This window comes from Diceros bicornis, chromosome 21 (assembly GCF_020826845.1).
Source record: "Diceros bicornis minor isolate mBicDic1 chromosome 21, mDicBic1.mat.cur, whole genome shotgun sequence".
NCBI lineage: Eukaryota > Metazoa > Chordata > Mammalia > Perissodactyla > Rhinocerotidae > Diceros > Diceros bicornis.
Window position 1 is genome coordinate 10,324,922 of NC_080760.1, and position 18,136 is coordinate 10,343,057.

Genomic DNA, 18,136 nt, shown 5'->3' on the forward strand with positions numbered 1-18,136 from the left:
GACAATAACTCAATGAAAACCAGATATTGTTTGTCTTTTGCTAAATTATTTCTATTATCAGAGGAAAAAATAGCAAATAAAATAGCTTTTATTTTATTACAAAAGTAGACAGATAATATTTAAATCATTAACATAATCTATATAAATTATTACTAGGTGTCATTTACACATACTCAGAAATCATAAACAAAGTACTTTTGATTGTTTGGAACCCATTTAGTTAATATGGATTTCTAGTTCCATAAAAAAATGCTTGCAGTTTTAAAACACTTTGGGGGATGACATTTTCAGGGTGGTTGACTTATTTTCTCCTCGTTTCTAAAAATATGTGTCTATACAACAATAATAATCCCTCCTTTTAAAAAATAAGCCATATAAACTTGGTTTTATTGTAGATACCTCATATATTTTAGAATTTGGGAAATACACTAAGAATTAGTGTATTCTAATTAGTGTATTAATACATTTTACTTTATAATACATTTTATTTAATTAAATATTGATAGTCATGATTTCAGAGCTTTTGGAAATGAACAAAAAGGAAAAATATTTTTTAAATTATAGATAATACACAAATTACTTGTTTACAATTTGTAGTAGTGATAATAATACCAATTTTCATTGGTTGGTATGGCACTGCAGGAGATAGGAGATGATGTGGAGCCTTGAAATAATTATGATGCCAGAATATTTGTTTGCTACCTTAAGAGTGCATAATTTTAATTGTGAACTAATGAATTTTTGATGTTACAAATAACGTATATATGTTATCAAAAAAAATAACTAGGAAGTAAATGTTTGAGTCTTGGCTCTGCCATTTACTAGTTCTGTGACCTTGGGCAAATTACTTGAACGTCTCCATGCTTGGTTTGCTCATCTATAAAATGGAGATAATAGTAGCACTTACCTCATAAGGTTGTTGTGAGGATTAGATAAGTTAATATATGTAAAATGCTTAGAACCTTGCCTGGCATGTAATAGACACTCAATCAATGTTAGCTATTACTGCTGTTTTTAGGAAAGTGTATGTTTCCCTGCAGTGTTGCATATGTCGGATGTGATCCTTTTTGCATGTTTGTTTTTTAAGCTTTGGTAGTTTAACAAAATAGTATCAACATCATCTTCATTTACCTTTCCTTTATAGTTAGTAATATTGAATTCTTTTCAAATTACTTACAATCTGGATGAATCTCCAGAGAATTATGCTGAGTGAAAAAAGCCATTCCCAAAAGATTACATGTTGTGTGATTCCATTTGTATAACATTTTTGAAATGACAAAATTATAGTAATGGAGACCAGATTAATGGTTGTCAGGGTTAAGTAGGGGTTGGGGGCAGGAGAGAAGTGGGTGTTGCTATAAAGGGCAGAATGAGGGATCCTTGTGGTGACAGAACTAGTCTATGTACTGACTGTATCAATATTAGTGCCCTGGTTGTAATACTGTACTATAGTTATGCAAGATGCTACCACTGGGAGAAACTGGGTAAAGGGTATGTGGAACCTCTGTTATTTCTCACAGCTACAAGAGAATCTACAATTACGTCAAAATAAAAAGCTTAATTAAAATCTTTTAGATATTTATAAAACTCTAAGAAAAATAAAATTAAAACAAATTGGGAAAAATACTTCTTATTCAAATATCAAAAGGTTAGGATATTGCAATTGCATATCAATGACAAAAAGATAAGGACCATATTAGAAACCTGAGCAAAGGACACAAATGGTGAATTCATTCATTTTCTCTTTCTCACACACCCACACCCACACACAATTAATCAATAAATTACCCCATTTTTATGAAATATGAAAATTTGTAACATAAAAGTAGATTTTAAAAATATAAACATTTGAACTACTGAAAGTAAAGTAATAAAACTAATTTCTAAACTTTAATAACCATATTCATTATACTGAGCTCTCTGATATCTCTTAATGAACTTATAAAAATATTCAGGAAGTTTCTAATAAATTCACAAGAAATCAAATGTTCTTGTTTTCAGTGATCCAGAAACAGACAGATCCTTTGGTAGAGCATAATTGTGTTAAATTATAATCCCTGGCGTTTGTATCACATATAAAAAGTGAAAAATGATTTAGAGTCAACATTTTTCATTATTTACTAAATCCAGTATAGTAAGCCAGTCGCATTCCATCTACACAAGGTGATATTAATTTAATATTCAGTAAGTCAACAAATATTTATAATGTATCTACTAGGTGCCAGGCACTGTTCTAGGTGCTGGCAATACAGTGATGAACAAGACAGAGAACAAGATAAATGCGTCTGAGAGAGCAAGGGTGTTGAAGTAAGAGAATTGAGCGTACGTTAGTAGGAATCTCTAAGACTCCACGAAAAATCTTCTTTCCATATATCTGTTTCAGCTGAGCCCTAATCAGTGTCCCTGGTATACTCTAGGAAAGAGAAGGAAAGCAATTGTGCAGAGGCTGGAGACAAAGACTAAGACTTCCTCCAGTTGGCCCCTTCTTTTGCTGTAGGCAGTGATGAATACCATTCAAGTAACTCAATACGCTTCTACTACTGATTTCACTATTAACATTTTGGAGGGTTAGGAGCCAAGAACTCTAGCTATGCTCATAAATGTGAGGATAGAGAATGAGAACTGAGGGAAAAGTCAAGGCCGCAGTCCATTCAGTGCAGCCTCTCCCAGTGAATGGCAGAGCTGAGATGCAACTCTTTCTGTTAAACGGACGTCAAGTAAGATTCTTCAGGTCTTTCGACATCAGCTCCCTTAAGAGCTCTCTCAAGACAATCTTGAGTAGGGGTATATGAAGTACATAATCTACGGGACACTGGAATAGATTCCTTGGAGTCACTATGAATATGTGTGACATCTAGAAATCCCCCACAGAAATGTCATCAAGATCATCCATTTTTTCTGCTCCTATGAAGAACTGTTTTCATGTCCACTTAGCCTTGTTTTTGCTGTCTGACTCACCTGTTACTGGGGTACACAAACAGGTCTACTCCCTCTCTTTATCTACAGAATGTTGGCTATTTTTATTGAACTTGTGTAACAGCAAACACGTAAAATGTATAAAACCAATTCACATAACATTTTGTACCTTTCAGAGACAGATCCAAGTTAAAAATTTTAAAATAAAAATGTTTTGTGAAAGAATACTTAAGTAGCCTCAAGCTAATTGTATTTCTTAAGAAAACTCTCATTTACAATTCCCTTTGATGATCACACTGATAGTGAATTGAAAATGAGAGTAGTCTTCTCCCTCTTATGTATGCAATGGAGATGGTTACTTACCTGTTTGTTAACCCTAGGAAGCTTCTAATGCGCCCCAGGAGAAACAGTAATTCCCAAAGTTTTTATAAGGAGTGAGCCTATTGCATGTGCACATTTAAAACTAGATTTAGAGCTCATCCTAACTTTTCTGAGCCACTATTACTATGGAGGATGATGCTGGAAGGGAGGAAGAGTCGGCTCGTGCAGCCTGAGGGAAAATTACGATATAAACACTACCTGAGAGAGATGACAAACCTAGCCCTCTGGCTTGCCTTTTCTTGGAGAAACATGCAGAATCCTACCGATACTCCATTTTAGAAGTCTGGGACCGATGAGTGATTATTTAAATTTGCTCCATCATAATTGGTCTCCTTAGCTGCTCTTCCTCTTCTAACTGATCTGTAAATGTTGGAGGTCCTCAGGGTTTAATTACGAACTTTCTTTAATTTCTACTCTTTATCTGCAGGTGATGTCATCCATCTCAACGGCTCTATATGCTAATAACTCCTAAATTTACAGCTCTGTCCCAGACTTCTACTCTAAGTTCTAGACCCACATCACCAACTGCCTACTAATACTACTAGGCTTCTCAATTACAACACATCTAAAACAGAACTCTTGAATTTCTTTCCAAACTTATTATCCCCTCAATCTTCCTTGCTACATTGAATGGTCAGCCTCCACTCCAGTTGCTAAAGCCAGAAACAAAAAAAAATCTTTAATAATCCCTTTTTTTATCCCCCATATCCAATTCATTAATGAATCTTGTTAATTCTATTACTTAAATCTACCTTGAATCTAACTTTGCTTGCCAAACCTGCTGGCCCACTCTTTCTTATCTGGACACCTGCAATAGCCTTCCAACTTGTCTACAGACTTTTCTTCTTGGCCTCTTCCAATCCATTCTCCATATTCCATCAGATTTATTGTTTGAAAAATGAGAATTTCACGGGGCCGGTCCAGTGGTGTAGTGGTTAAGTTCGCGTGCTCTGCCTCGGTAGCCTGGGGTTCACAGGTTCGAATCCCGGGCACTCACCAATGCACCATTCGTCAAGCCATGCTGTGGCAGCGTCCCACATACAAAATAGAGGAAGATGGGCATGGATGTTAGCTCAGAGCCAATCTTCCTCAGCAAAAAGAGGAAGATTGGCAACAGATGTCAGCTAAGGGCCAATCTGCCTCACCAAAAAAAAAAAAAAAGAACGAAAAATGAGAATTTCAAATTTACAGGAAAATTGCAGGAATAGGGCAAAGAACTTTATCTTTCGGAATCCAGTCTCGGACATGATGATTCATTCATTATCCCTGAATTCTTCAATGAGTATTTTCTTTCCTGCCATCAAGATTGTTGTTACCAGCTAATACAAAGAACCAGTTCAAGTTCTCCAGTTATCTTAATAATGTCCTTTGTGACCAAAACATTCAATCCAGGATCACACATTGCATTTAGTTGTCTCTTTAGACTCCTTCAACCTGGAACAGTTTTCATTATCATGATCTTCATACTTTTGAGAACCACAGGCCACTTGTCTTATACAAGGTGCCTCAGTTTGGGTTTGTCTGGTGCTTCCTCATGAAGAGATTCAGGTCACACATTTTTGGCAGAAATATCACAGAAGTGATGCTTTTTTTTTGTTTTCCCCCTCGTTGCATCATATCAGATTGTGTCAGTTCAGGTCTTCCAAGATATAGATGCCAAGTTGGATTAAACACAAAAGAGACTTATTGGGAGAGACTTATTGAGAAGAGAGAGGTATTGAGAAATACCTGTGAAGAATAAAGGGGAAGAAGCAGGAGTTGGCAGCGAGAGCCTTTAAACCAAGATATGGGACTAACACCTGTAAAAGGAGAGAAGGAAGGAAGGAAGGACCTCAGACTGCAGTGTTGTCTGAGAAAACCTCAGACTGATGGGGTGTCCCCAAGAAAACGTTTCCTGTAGAGGAATCCCACATCGAGCAGGAATGAACAGGCACAAGTACCCCTCACCATGCTCAGTGATCGGCTGGGAGCAGCCTAGAAGAAGTGTGACCTCAGCATTCATGGAGACAGCATCTGCAAGTGTCAGCCAGCCATGGTCTCCACAGCATGTCCTCTTCAAGGAAATCTCAGCAGGGCACCTCCATGGCCACCACACAGGTGGAATACAATTTTGATGATACCATTTCTGGTGATGTGCACTTGATTAAAGGTGGTGCCAGCCGGGTTTCTCCACTATAAGTACGGTAGTTGCTGAATGGTGATTTTCTATTTCCATCATGCCTTCTAGATTTATTAGTTGGCATTCAGCTATAAAGTAGAGCTTTCTCTTTTTCCATTTATTTACTATTTTTTTTTCAGTATGGACTCATATATTCCTATTTTATCAACGGATTATGACTTATTATTATCATTACTTATGTTGGTGTTCAAATTGTCCCAGATTTGGCCAGCAGGAGTCCCTTCAAGCTGGCTCCTGTTTTGTTTTGTTTTTTTGAGGTGTTCTATCAGTCTTTGAGCACTTTCTTTCCTTTAGCACAAAAAACAGCTCCAGGCTCAGCTTGTATTTTCCTTGCCCCAGCTTTAGGATTAGCCATTTCTCCAAAGAGCACTGGTTCCTTTTAGCAGAGAATGGCATTTTGAAACCAGGATCTGAGTACTAGATATTCTCATTATTATTGAGTGTCATTGCTCCCAGACCCTCTCAGTGAACAGAGATAGAAAAAAATCTATATGCATATACAACATATGTGTGTACACACACGTGTGTATATATATTTCCATATCTCTACCTCTACCTAGAAAAATCAAGAAACCAAAATTCTAATCCAATGCCAAAAGATTCATTCTAACTTTCCTGCTTTCCATATTTGCAACTCCTTTCTATTACAGTGAGAAACATGGCTTCCATTATACACAATGTTGTGTTTGTTTATTTCTAGTCCCCATGTATAAAACCAATATCATGACTTCATTAGGTCACAACTAGACTTTCTGCTCCTTCCTTGAGCAACCTCTGGCCTTCCTCTGGGACACTGTTGCACTCCATCTCAAAATACTTTAGAAACACCAAGGTCTTTGAAACAAGCTATTAGCATCATTGGAATAAATATTCCAATCAATCTATAAAAGTTGAATTTAGTAAAATAGTAAGGAAGAAATATAAAACACAGGGGAAAATAACAGAGAAGGAAAATGGCAGATAAGCTGAGAGATATGAAGATATTAATTTATTTAATCATTTAGCAAATAATTATATAGCGCCTACCATGTGCCAGGTGTTGTTCTAAGAGCAGGATATGCAGCAATGAAAAGATATAGACACAAACCTATGAATAATAGAAGTCCTAAATAAAGAATTCATAAAAGACAGAATCACTAATGAGGGGTTCAACTGCAGATGCCTTTCAATATATTAAGGAATATGATTGAGTTGAAAGAACTCATCCTGTCAGGGAGAAAATAAAGAAGAAAATCAACAAGCAAAAACCAAGATCAAAACATGTCTTGGGAAATAATTAAATGTCAAGGATGAATCACTGACTTTGACCATAAAACTACACAACTTTTAGAAAAAAACATAGAAGAAACTACTGATACATCCAACATTCTAGATATGTCTCCAGAGAATTATACTGAGTGAAGAAAGCCAATCCCCAAAGGTTACATCCTGTATGATTCCATTTTCACGACATTCTCGAAATGACAAAATCGTAGAAATGAAGAACAGATTAGTGGTTACCAGGGATAAAGGAGGAGGTGGGAGTAGGAGGGAAGTGAGTGTGGCTATAAAAGGACACCATGAGGGGTCCTTCCTTGAGGTATGGAAACATTGTGTCTCAACTGTGTCAGTGTCTACAGCCTGGCTGTGATATTGTGCTTTAGTTTTACAAGTTGTTACCATTGGGGGAAACTGGTCAAGAGTACATGAGATCTCTCTGTATTATTTCTTACAACTGCATGTGAACTTTCAATTATCTCAAAGTAAAAAGTTGAATTAAAAAAGTATGTAGTCAAAGATTACTCGGTTTAATGTAGCAATCAGGTGTGCATAAAGGTACAGAAAAACATTTTTAGACCTGCAATATTTAGTTCCGAAGTATACACTTTCTGTAAAGATCTCTAGAAGACTCAAAAGAACTCTGTGGACAGGGATAAATAGGGGCAGTTCAGTATTTAGCATAAGCGTAGTGAAGCTGAGCGATGAGTAAAAAGTTCATAACTAGAAATTTATATAATTACTGATGGAACAGTAGTAATTATGAATACTCTAGAAAGACAAGGGATATTATTACTAATTACTATGAGTACTGAAACAATTAAAATAAAATAAAACAAACAATGACCAAAAAAGCTTCCCAATTTAACTAATGATGAAATGAGGGAACAGAAAACACTACCAAAGAGCATAAAATTATTTTTCTCTTCTTAATAGGAAACAAAATTACAGGATGCTTGATTAGGTGGTCATAAACTGATAATTGCAATATTCTGAGTGTTTGTGAATTGCTTTAACTCACTTATAAAAATGTTAAAAATAGGATATTTACCTTCAAACTTTATTAAAATATTAATGCAAACAGAATGCACATCATACAAGTGACACCATAATGGAAAAAGGGGAGAAGTATAAATTTTTAAATTACAAAGTAAAATTATCACAATACATGCAAATGGCATAAATTAATCAATCAAAATAAGTAGAATTTCAGGAAAAAATAAAAATAATATGCAACAGTATATTCTTTAAAAAATAAAGTAGAAGGGTTTTTAAATGCAGCCTAGAAATTATTTTACAAAAAAAAAGATTTCTTTACAATTCTACTTCCTAATAAAATCATAGCAGGCCTTTTGTTTGAATTTCACAGTGAGACAATGTGATTCTAAAGGTGATCTTGTTTCCAAAATATATTGTGTACAGAAAAAAAATAAGAATAATAATAGTATATATAGTATGTCTGCATTTCTGTCAGTGAGGCAAACGCCAACAAACACATATTTACATACATATTTGTACATAAATGCATACAAACACATATTTACATACATATTTGTATATAAAGGGAAAAAACTCCAAAAAGCTTTACACTAAACTGTTAGCTGTAAATTACGTATACCTGCAAAAAAGATGTGTTAAAATAACCATTAAAATTAGAACTAAAAATACTACATAGGCCTAAGAAAGAAGATTGTAAAAATATGAAATAAAATGGAACATAATACAATGAACACACACTTCTGCATTAAACAATATGTACAAGGATAATAGTTGAGAAAAAAATTAAGCATTTTAGGGAGCTGGATTTAAGGCTTGGGTTATTTTTCCAATTAAAAATTTAAAATTTGTCCTTCATTCTTGGGGTAGCACCTTGTACTTCAAATTTTTCCAGTTGACATCTTTAATTCACCTGTAACTTTTCAAAAGATAGCCTGTTTTCCCAATGCTATTTATTGATATCACTTTCTTTACATAATATATTCTTATGCACATGTGGGTCTGATTCTACACTTTCTCTTCTGTTCCATTCATCTCTTTTTTCTGATCTCAATGACTTTATGTATCAAATTTTGGTAAAAAAGTCCTCCTTTATTAATTTTTTTTTCAAAACTTTCCTGAACACTTCCACATATTTACTATTGCAGATGATCTTTGCATCATTTTGTTAAATTGAAAAACAAGAACAAGACTTTGGAATGATTATTGTAAGGAGATTAAACTGATAGGATAATCTGAGAGAATTCCCTGTGTGATTTGACAACGGGATGAACTGCCTCTGCCACCTTACAGGAAGGGTACAGTCCTGCTCACTCCGCCCGAGCTCAAGTTAGAACAGCTAAAAGTTTAAATATATTATGATCTCTGTAAGAAAAACAGAAGAACATTTTTTTTTTGAACAGTAATATGAAACAGAGTAAGTTATAAAGAGAAAGGCGTTTCTCATTTGATTATAAAACTAAAAAATGTTTTATCAATCCTGAGGTTAAACTTTGACTTCAAGTTAAATCAACATGGACAGTTTTCAGCTCGTCTGTCTGAAGTAGCGAGCCAAGAAATTCAGTGGACTCATACGGTACTAAACAGTAACAGCAGTGCCTACACAGGCTCATTCTTAACTTATGTGCCAAGAGTAACTGACACCCAACAGAGACATACTGTAATTCTAAATCATTTGGCCTCCTACACCTCAGTGAGGATACCTGGGCCTCCCTTTTGCCCCCGGAACCTCCATACAGTGTGTCCCACAGAAATGGTAATCAAGTCTGTCACTGAAAGAAAGGGGAACAGTGAGGGAAGGAATTCACATTTCTTAAGCGTCTATAATGGGTTAGGTGCTTTGTATATGTTACCACCATTTAACATAACTTTTTCGGGGGATACAGTACAAAAATTGAATCAGAAGCCAACTAAGTTTCACGTTCCTCCCTTCAGACTTAAGTCATTAAACACATAATTCAGAATTTCAGGTTAAATGATTTGTAAAAGTAGTTTCTATAAACATTTCAAATTTTTTATATTACAACTAAAATTGTTCCATTGGAATAAATCCTATTTGGCTCTAATTTTGCCTATCAAATCAGTATGTACAAAAGGTCCATAAGCTAAGTCCGAAAAGTTCAGCTGGTAACATCTGCTCCTGAGGGTCAGTGCACACATTTAACCCTGGAAGCATTTGATGACCACATGCATCTCTAGACTTGAATCATCATTTCTTAAGCTTGAGACTAATGCTGGAGCAGAAATTATCTTATACCTGACCTAACGCCCTACTGATACAGAGCGGGGATACGGCAATGCTTGCAACTGCTACCTAGGAATAATTTTCCTTTTCCTCTCCACTGCTTTTCACACATGTCTCTGCATTTCTTAAGAAGATTTTGCTTCTTTTACTGGGTGGAAATTATATCTACTTTAACGTGTAACAAACGTTTTTCTGAGTGTCACTATCTAAACTAAATACCCTAAAACTCATTTTTCTTGATCTCCATGGCCAAGATTTAAAATTAAGGGATTGGAAATACATATTTTCCCTAAGTCTCAAACTATCTATTTATTTGTTACCATTACATATACAATTTTCTATGCCTTGATATTTTCAAAGTGAGTTTAAAATTCAGTCAATCAGGGGCCGGCCCTGCGGCATAGCAGTTAAGTGCGCGCGCTCCGCTGCTGGCGGCCCGGGTTCAGATCCCGGGCCCGCACTGACACACCGTTTGTCAAGCCACGCTGTGGCAGCGTTCCACATAAAGTGGAGGAAGATGGGCACCGATGTTAGCCCAGGGCCATCTTCCTCAGCAAAAAGCGGAGGATTGGCATGGATGTTAGCTCAGGGCTGATCTTCCCCACACACACACAAAAAAATTCAGTCAAATTCTGTCAAGTTTTATTGGATGTGGAGTAAAACTTTCACTGAATCAGGGTGATGGTCCCTGGGCCTTGTGCTTTGGAGCCTTCTGTATCACCAAGGCAAGCTGGATGCTTTCATATTACAGCTTATGTAGGCCTCCCATCTGCCATAGAGTTGACTAGTATAGAAGGCACAGGATGGGGGAATAAGATGCTCTGCTGCTAACTTTCTCTGATTCTAAGGAAATGTCTTCCTCTTTCAACATGATAAGGCTGAATTAGACGGATCTTCATTCCTTTTAGCTTTAAAACATGTTTTTCCAAAACTGAACTAATTTTAAAATAAATTTCCCTGGAGTATAAATGTTGAGGGTAGAGGAGAACACAGTATGAATTTTCTCTAAGACTTGCAGTTCTCTAAGGATGTGCTTCATCCTGGGAAACTTTTGATATTCTTATTTCAGAGATGGAAGAAAAAAAAACTTAAGGAATGAGCCAGCCCTGATGGCCTAGTAGTTCAAGTTCGGTGCTTCGGCGGCCCGGGTTCACTTCACAGTGGCAGAACCACACCACCTGTCTGTCAGTTGCCATGCTGTGGGGGTGACTCACATAGGAGAACTACAGCCACTTACAGCTGGGATATACAACCATGTACTGGGGCTTGGGGAGGGAAAAAAAAAAAAGGAAGATTGGCAACAGATGTTAGCTCAGGGCAAATCTTTCCAAAAAAATAGTTAAGGAATCATCCTAAGATTAATTAGGGTTGAAATTATATTTAACTGCAGGTACAAATTAGATATTTATTCTAGAAAGCCATGATTCTGCTCAAGAAGCAGACGAACACTCACATGAAATTGAGACTGAAATGGTCCTTAGGTTAAGGATCCGAGTCTCCATACTGATAAACGTGGAAATTTTTTTTTTTATTCTTTTTTTGGTGAGGAAGATTGTCCCTGAACTAACATTCATTGCCAATCTTCCTCTTTTTCTTTTGCTGGAGGAAGATTGTCCCTGAGCTAACATCTGTGCCAATCTTCCTCTATTTTGTATGCAGGATGCTGCCACAGCATGACTTGATGAGTGGTGTGTAGGTCTGCACCTGGGATCTGAACCTGCAAACCCAGGCCGCTGAAGTGGAGTGCATGAACTTAACCACTATGCCACCGGCCCGGCTCCAGATACATGTGGAAGTTTTTTGACTTGCACAAAATTGTACAGCTAATTGGCAACAGTCAGAAATAAAATGCATTATGTCTCTTAACTCCCAGGCCAGTGATTTATTTACTTCTATCATATCAGTATCTTCTGATACAAGCTAAGCCTACCTCATATCAATGTTATCCTAATATAAATTATAGATGGCTCATTCTCCCCAGTATTCATACAGGCTTCAGTCACTTGCACCTTAAGAGAAACACTTTTCCTCAGTGGTTTTCAACCCTCACTGGGCATCAGAATCCCTGGAGCTCTTAAATAAATGTCAATACCCAGGCCCTACCCGCAGAGATTATAATTCGGTGGTAAGGGCCAGACGTGAGCATTTTTTGCAAGTGGCCCAAGTGACTTTAATGTGAGAGCACCGCAGTCCTGCCGCCTCCCTTACTTCTTCCCGCCCCCCCTACTGCTTTCTCCTCTTTCATTCACAGCCCAACTTTTTAAAAATGGTAAATGACAATTAATTAATGTAAAAAACTATAAAAGTGACGCAAAATTTAGAGTAAAGGCTAAAGAAATGCAAATCCCTTTGAACAGCAGGTCCTTTTCTAACTACTTTCAATGGTTATTGTAATCTTCTGTAAGCCCACTGCCAAGTTTATCGAGGGTGCTCTCCAGTTCAGTCTCCATTTCCTAGCCTCTCACTCATGTCTCACCACACTCCCACATGGCTTGCCTGGCCCCTGCTCGCTTGTATTACTGCCACCAAGCTACCAATGACTGCTTAATTGTCAAATTCAATGAACACTTTTCTTTAACCCAGTTGGCCTCTCCGCAGTGTTTAAGTCTCCTATTTCTCATAACTTTCCCCTTCCACTGCTTATGACTCTCCTCCTCCTACATGCTCCTCTCTCTGACTGCTCTTTAACAGTCTCCTTTGAAGGACCCTCTTCTCGTGCCTGTCCTATATTTAGTCACTATCTCTACTCACTTGGTACCAAATCCTCAGTAAAAGCTTCAAATACCACCTACGTAGGTTGATAATTTCCAAACCTCTATCCCCAGCCATCTCTTACTGAGTTTCAGATCCATATACCACTTAAGCAGTGTCTCTTGATTTCCACGTCTCTTAGACATTTCAAACTCACTATCATCTCCTCTGCCTCCAAACCCCTCACACTTATGTCACCATCTGCACCAGAACCTGAGGAGCCATCGCAGCTTCTTCCCTCTTTTTGACGCCCTCATCCTTTACTCAACAAATTTGTTCTCTATATCTCTCAAACATAACACTTTCCCAATTTTATTTTTATGTCTTATTTGTGCCCTTCATTATTTCTCCCCAGATCAGTCTTCAGACTGGCAGTCTTGACTCTTTAATTCCTCTGAATTGCTATGAACGTGATTTAAAATGCAGACACAACTGCCACTTCAATATCTCCTCATTCATAAATATAAAATCCAAATTTATTCTTAATATTCTACATAAATCTATTCATGTGATATATATGTGTGTATATATCACACACACAGATCTAAATGTAATTCTCCAGCCTTAAGTCAATATTCCCCACTTGCCCTTTATGTTCTAGCTGCACTGAACTATTTGTCATGCTCTCTTGTGCTTTTGTCTTTAGAAGGCCCTTCCTTCTCCTATTCCCTTGGACAACTGGCATTTCTCCTTCCAAACTCAGTTCAGTTGGTAATTGGAATACTTTCCCACCCTGGTTCATCCCTCCCACCCCCAAGTCCTCTATGTCCCTGCCCCAACTACTGGCTAACTTATCCCCCTACTTCTATAACCTTTATCATGGACCTGGTCACATTTTATTGCAATTGTTCCTTCACTTTTCTACCCTTCCCATTAGAAGATACTTCCTCTAGTTTTATTCCTGTCTCTGTAACTCCAAAGCCTAGCAGAGTCTGATATCTAGCTAGTTTTCTTTAAACATTTACTCAAAAAATGACTGAATGGAAATTCATAAAATTCTCTTACTTTCTCACTAATAATATAAGGGATGAACTATACTGATAAAAGGAAAATTTTGACATCACAAACCACAATAATGCAATCAACTTAAAATCAATTGTTTATGAAGGAAATAACTTGGATAATTCATAAGATATGAATTCATATAACAAGTCCAAGTTATGTGTTGGCTTAAAAAATTAAAAGAGCCACTAGTGCACGAAGTAGTCAACTGGGGAAAAACTTACTAGACTAAAACATCCTTTATGTTTCAAAAAAAAAAAACACAACAAAACAAAATCCTTCCAATAGTATGAAGTAGGAGAAATTACAGCATTCCTTGGCTAAATCTGTTTTTCTAGCATTTAGAAAACCACAAGGTTCATAGATATGAACAGAGTATATGAAATGTAAAGAGCAGAGGCACAAATATACCAATGCACCAATTCAAACGACGTAAAGAAAGGGATAAGCTTCCTATCTTTTCACACAGCTTTCACTTTTTACCTCAGTGTTTCTTAGTCTTTTTTGGTCAGATACTCCTTTGCGTACCATGCACTTTACAGTCCCTACCTGCAAACACAAACTAAAAACATATACCTTCTTCAGAAAGCTTCCCTGACCTCTACCCACATTCAAGGATCTAAGTATTCCTTTCACTACTCAGCTTGTGCCACACTAACTTTTACACTGAGAGATCTTACCCTGCACATATTTGTAGCTGTCATTTTGTATACATGTTGTCTTTCCAACTTCACTCTACTCTGTAAAGATAGGAGATGGGTAAGAATTTTAATACTCTGCCCTACCCTGGCCCATAAATGACCAATTCAACGTAGTCTGCCAAATGCCCACTCAAATACTGAAAGTGTTTCTCAACTCCTAACAGGTTGGTCTCTGGTAATAATAGCTAATGTTTATTGTGTACTTACTACCTACCACCAGGTATTACTCTCAGCACTTAACATGTATTAACCTCTTTAATTTTCACAATTACCCCACGAGGCAGGCTATTATCCAGGTGAGGAAACCAAAGCACAGAAAGAAGTAAAGTAACTGCACTTCTTGAGATCACGTGTTCCAGAAACGGTGGTGCTGGGATTTGAACACTGGCACTCGGCCTTAAGAGAGGGCACTCTTCAACACTGGTCTACATTACCTCAAGTCTTGAGCAGAATGACTATCAGTTGGGATGTTTTAATAAGAGGATGACTTCTACCATGCCAAAGAAAGGAATATAGGTCCATTTCACCTTTTTAAAAAACATGAGCGCATTTCTTTCTTTCCTGTTTGGCTTTATTACCTTCATTCTCTCTCCTCTTCATTCCATCTCCACTAGTCCCCCCCACCGCTCCCCACCACCACCAAAGTAATCCATCTTAAACTAGTAGGGTTTCCTTCTATATTTTTCTACTTATTTAATCCTATACGGGAGGATGCACATATTCACATGCACACAAACTCACATAAACGCATGCAAAGAAAAAGGAGATAGGACATTTTCACAAAAATGCAGTATTTGTACTTAGTTTTCTGTGTCTTGTTTCTTTCACAAAATAACACTTCCTGGAAATTCCTCTAATTTACTGGATACATCTAGTTCTTCCTTTCTAACGGCTGCTCAACCTCCCATGGTACAGATGTACCATAATTTATTCAGCCACTCCTGTGAACTGTGTTCACATTGTTTCCAGTTGTTTGACACTAAGAACAATGCTACAGTCAACAGGAGACATCAGAAATGCCAATGGTGGAATGTGAAGTAGACAGGCTGTGAATTCCTTGGAGGAAGTTTGCAGGAAGCTTCTCTGGATATGGTCTTCCTGAATTCTCTTCCTCCTCAGGCAGCAGGGGACACTCAGACCATTCAGGTCCTTCTCAGCCTCTTGGAGGTCAGAGAGAAATGACACATTTTGGTGGAGCCAATATCAAACTTGTGTTCAGAGGCCCACAGATTTCAAAGCTGAAGTCTCCCCAAGATCTGCAGCTCTCCAGTCTTTCCTCCCAGCACTTGCCAGCCCATGTAGGAGAGACCCACGCTCTGGTATTCTCTGCCAAGACCCCCGCCAGGCAGCAAGACCTCATCTGCACCCAGCAGTCTGCAGATCCCAGCAGCCAAGTGGAGGGAAGAAGGTGCTTTCAGGTTCAACATTCCCAGACTTTCTTCCAAGTCCATCTAATAATTTAATGCACTGCTACGAAACCTGCCTAGAACGCTGATTCCAAGCAAAGCTGTTCTATTGAATATTTAAAGTAGAAATGTGGTGACACAAAAACAGTTAACTAACTTAAAATCAGAGTAATGAACTGAAAAAACTTAGTGGAAAACTCCTCAGTTCCCTGTCCTGCCTGCTAAGGTCAACTTAGTGCAGGACTGTAAGAGATGATGAGTATGCGACAGGCCATGCTTCAAAACATTTCTACTGAAACGGCTTTTAACTAACAAAGACAGAATCAAAGAATTCCCTCTGGGCTTCTACTACTTTATAGTGGTCATGAATTTTATGTACCCTAGGATACATATACTTACATTAAAACATACCACTCTAATTGTACATCTACTCCAAGAATTTTGTAATTTTCAAATTATTCTTTTTTGATTCAATACATATTCTACTCTCTTTTCAACTTCTATGCATATTTTGTGACTTTTAATTAAGCCTTTCATCCAGCAGGTCTCCCTACAGAATATCAGTCTCTTTTAAGACAGTAATATCAGTAATTACTCCATTTGGATAATCAACTTTGTTGCAACATGGCAGAATGATTCAATTTGCCACATACACATACCCTGTTTTAACACACGCATATAATGCTATTCCTAAACATGTTCAATATTTAACTCTAATACAGTATACTATTAATATATGTTTTCCCCCACATACTCAGTGCTGACAGGCACCCTCAACCAAGGAGGGCAAGCACGGCGGAAAGTACTATGCAATCCTGGGTAATGAGCACACTACACACAATGCCAACACACACATACGCTACATACATACGCTACATACACTATACAGTGAGCGTCCCTCTGCACCACCCCAGGCAAAAGCAGTCTGCAACATGCGGTTGCCCTGTTTGGCCTATTTTGTGTTCTAGCAAACAATTTTGACCCCAAATGGCTACAAAACGTGTATGTATGACAGCACTGGATCCACTAAAAATAAACAAGGACTGCTGTTATTCTAGGTGCTAAAATGAAAATCTCATGGCAGCTGGAATGTGCTTTCAAGGAAACAATCATGGAAACAAGGTAGAGATCAACAGGAAATTAGATTGGTAAGTCTTTTGACATTCTGAAAGGCATCATACACATTTCTGCAGCCCAGGACAAACAACTAACAATTGTTTGACTGGCAATTCACGACTCACCGTATTAGGGGGAAAAAACCCCAAAAACTGAAGAGTAACTGCAACGTACGACATCAGAATCGTTTTTCCACAGGGCCTCTGCTATAACCACAACCACCCTCTTCTGGGGTCGATTATCAGCATTCCCACTTTTAGGAGCATGTCCTCCCTTCCTCCTGAATCACTTCCTCCCATGCAATATGCCTCTCTATCCAGTAAATTATAGAGGGAAAGAAAGAGAAGAGAGAAGGGAAATAAAACATCACCTTTTATTTTCTCAGGCACACAAGTGATCTAGGATATCCATTATCAAGAGATTTTACTGACTTACCTTTAGAATGATCTATTTTCAATCTGCAGCTACCTTGAAGATAGTTTGCAGCAATCACTTTGCAATTCAGAAGTACCAAGTTGTAATTTAGTTGTGGAATAAGTTAACAGTTTATGTTCAATGTGAGGTTACTGGGACTCCTGAGTTTTAAATATCCTGTGGTGATTCCTGTCCCTTCTTTAAAGGCTTTTCAGTTTAAAGAGATGACCTTTAAAAGAATTATATCTTAAATGGTTGTTTATAACAGAAATCAGCAATGTCCACTCTAAACCAGATAGTGTCATTCTGACCATCATTCTGGTACTGTGAGTGGCCTCTGTCTGAAACAAAATTCCACCCCTAAGGTCATCAACCTAGGTCAGCATTGTTGTTCCTGAGGTCCACATAAACCTCTCTTTCTCTGCAAAGGTCATTTGGTTTTGAATGGCATGGATTTACCATGCATCTAAGGATCTACTTGTGTCAACCTGACACACCCAGTGACTTTCTCAAGCACACTAAAGACAGTCCCCTGGCTAACAAACACTGACATATGTGAGCCATAGCACCTTTCCCAAGAATAGTCCAAATCAGTATTGCACATTAAAAACACAGAAATGCTGGGATATGCTTATTGCTACACCACTTAGCTCAGTTACAGCAAGAGTAAATAAGAGTAACTACTGAACTTAATAATAGCCTCACAAGGAGGAAAATTTTTCCTAGTCATATACTTGACCCTGTCAGGGGAAGCCATCTTAGAAAGGTTTGC

General features: G+C 37.6%; 1 protein-coding gene across 3 annotated transcripts in view; it reads right to left on the reverse strand.

Annotated features, from left to right (window-relative positions):
- TMEM64 (transmembrane protein 64) overlaps positions 1 to 18,136 on the reverse strand; it is an 89,062-nt gene that overhangs the window by 46,431 nt on the left and 24,495 nt on the right. The gene's annotated exons all lie outside the window — the stretch shown is intronic.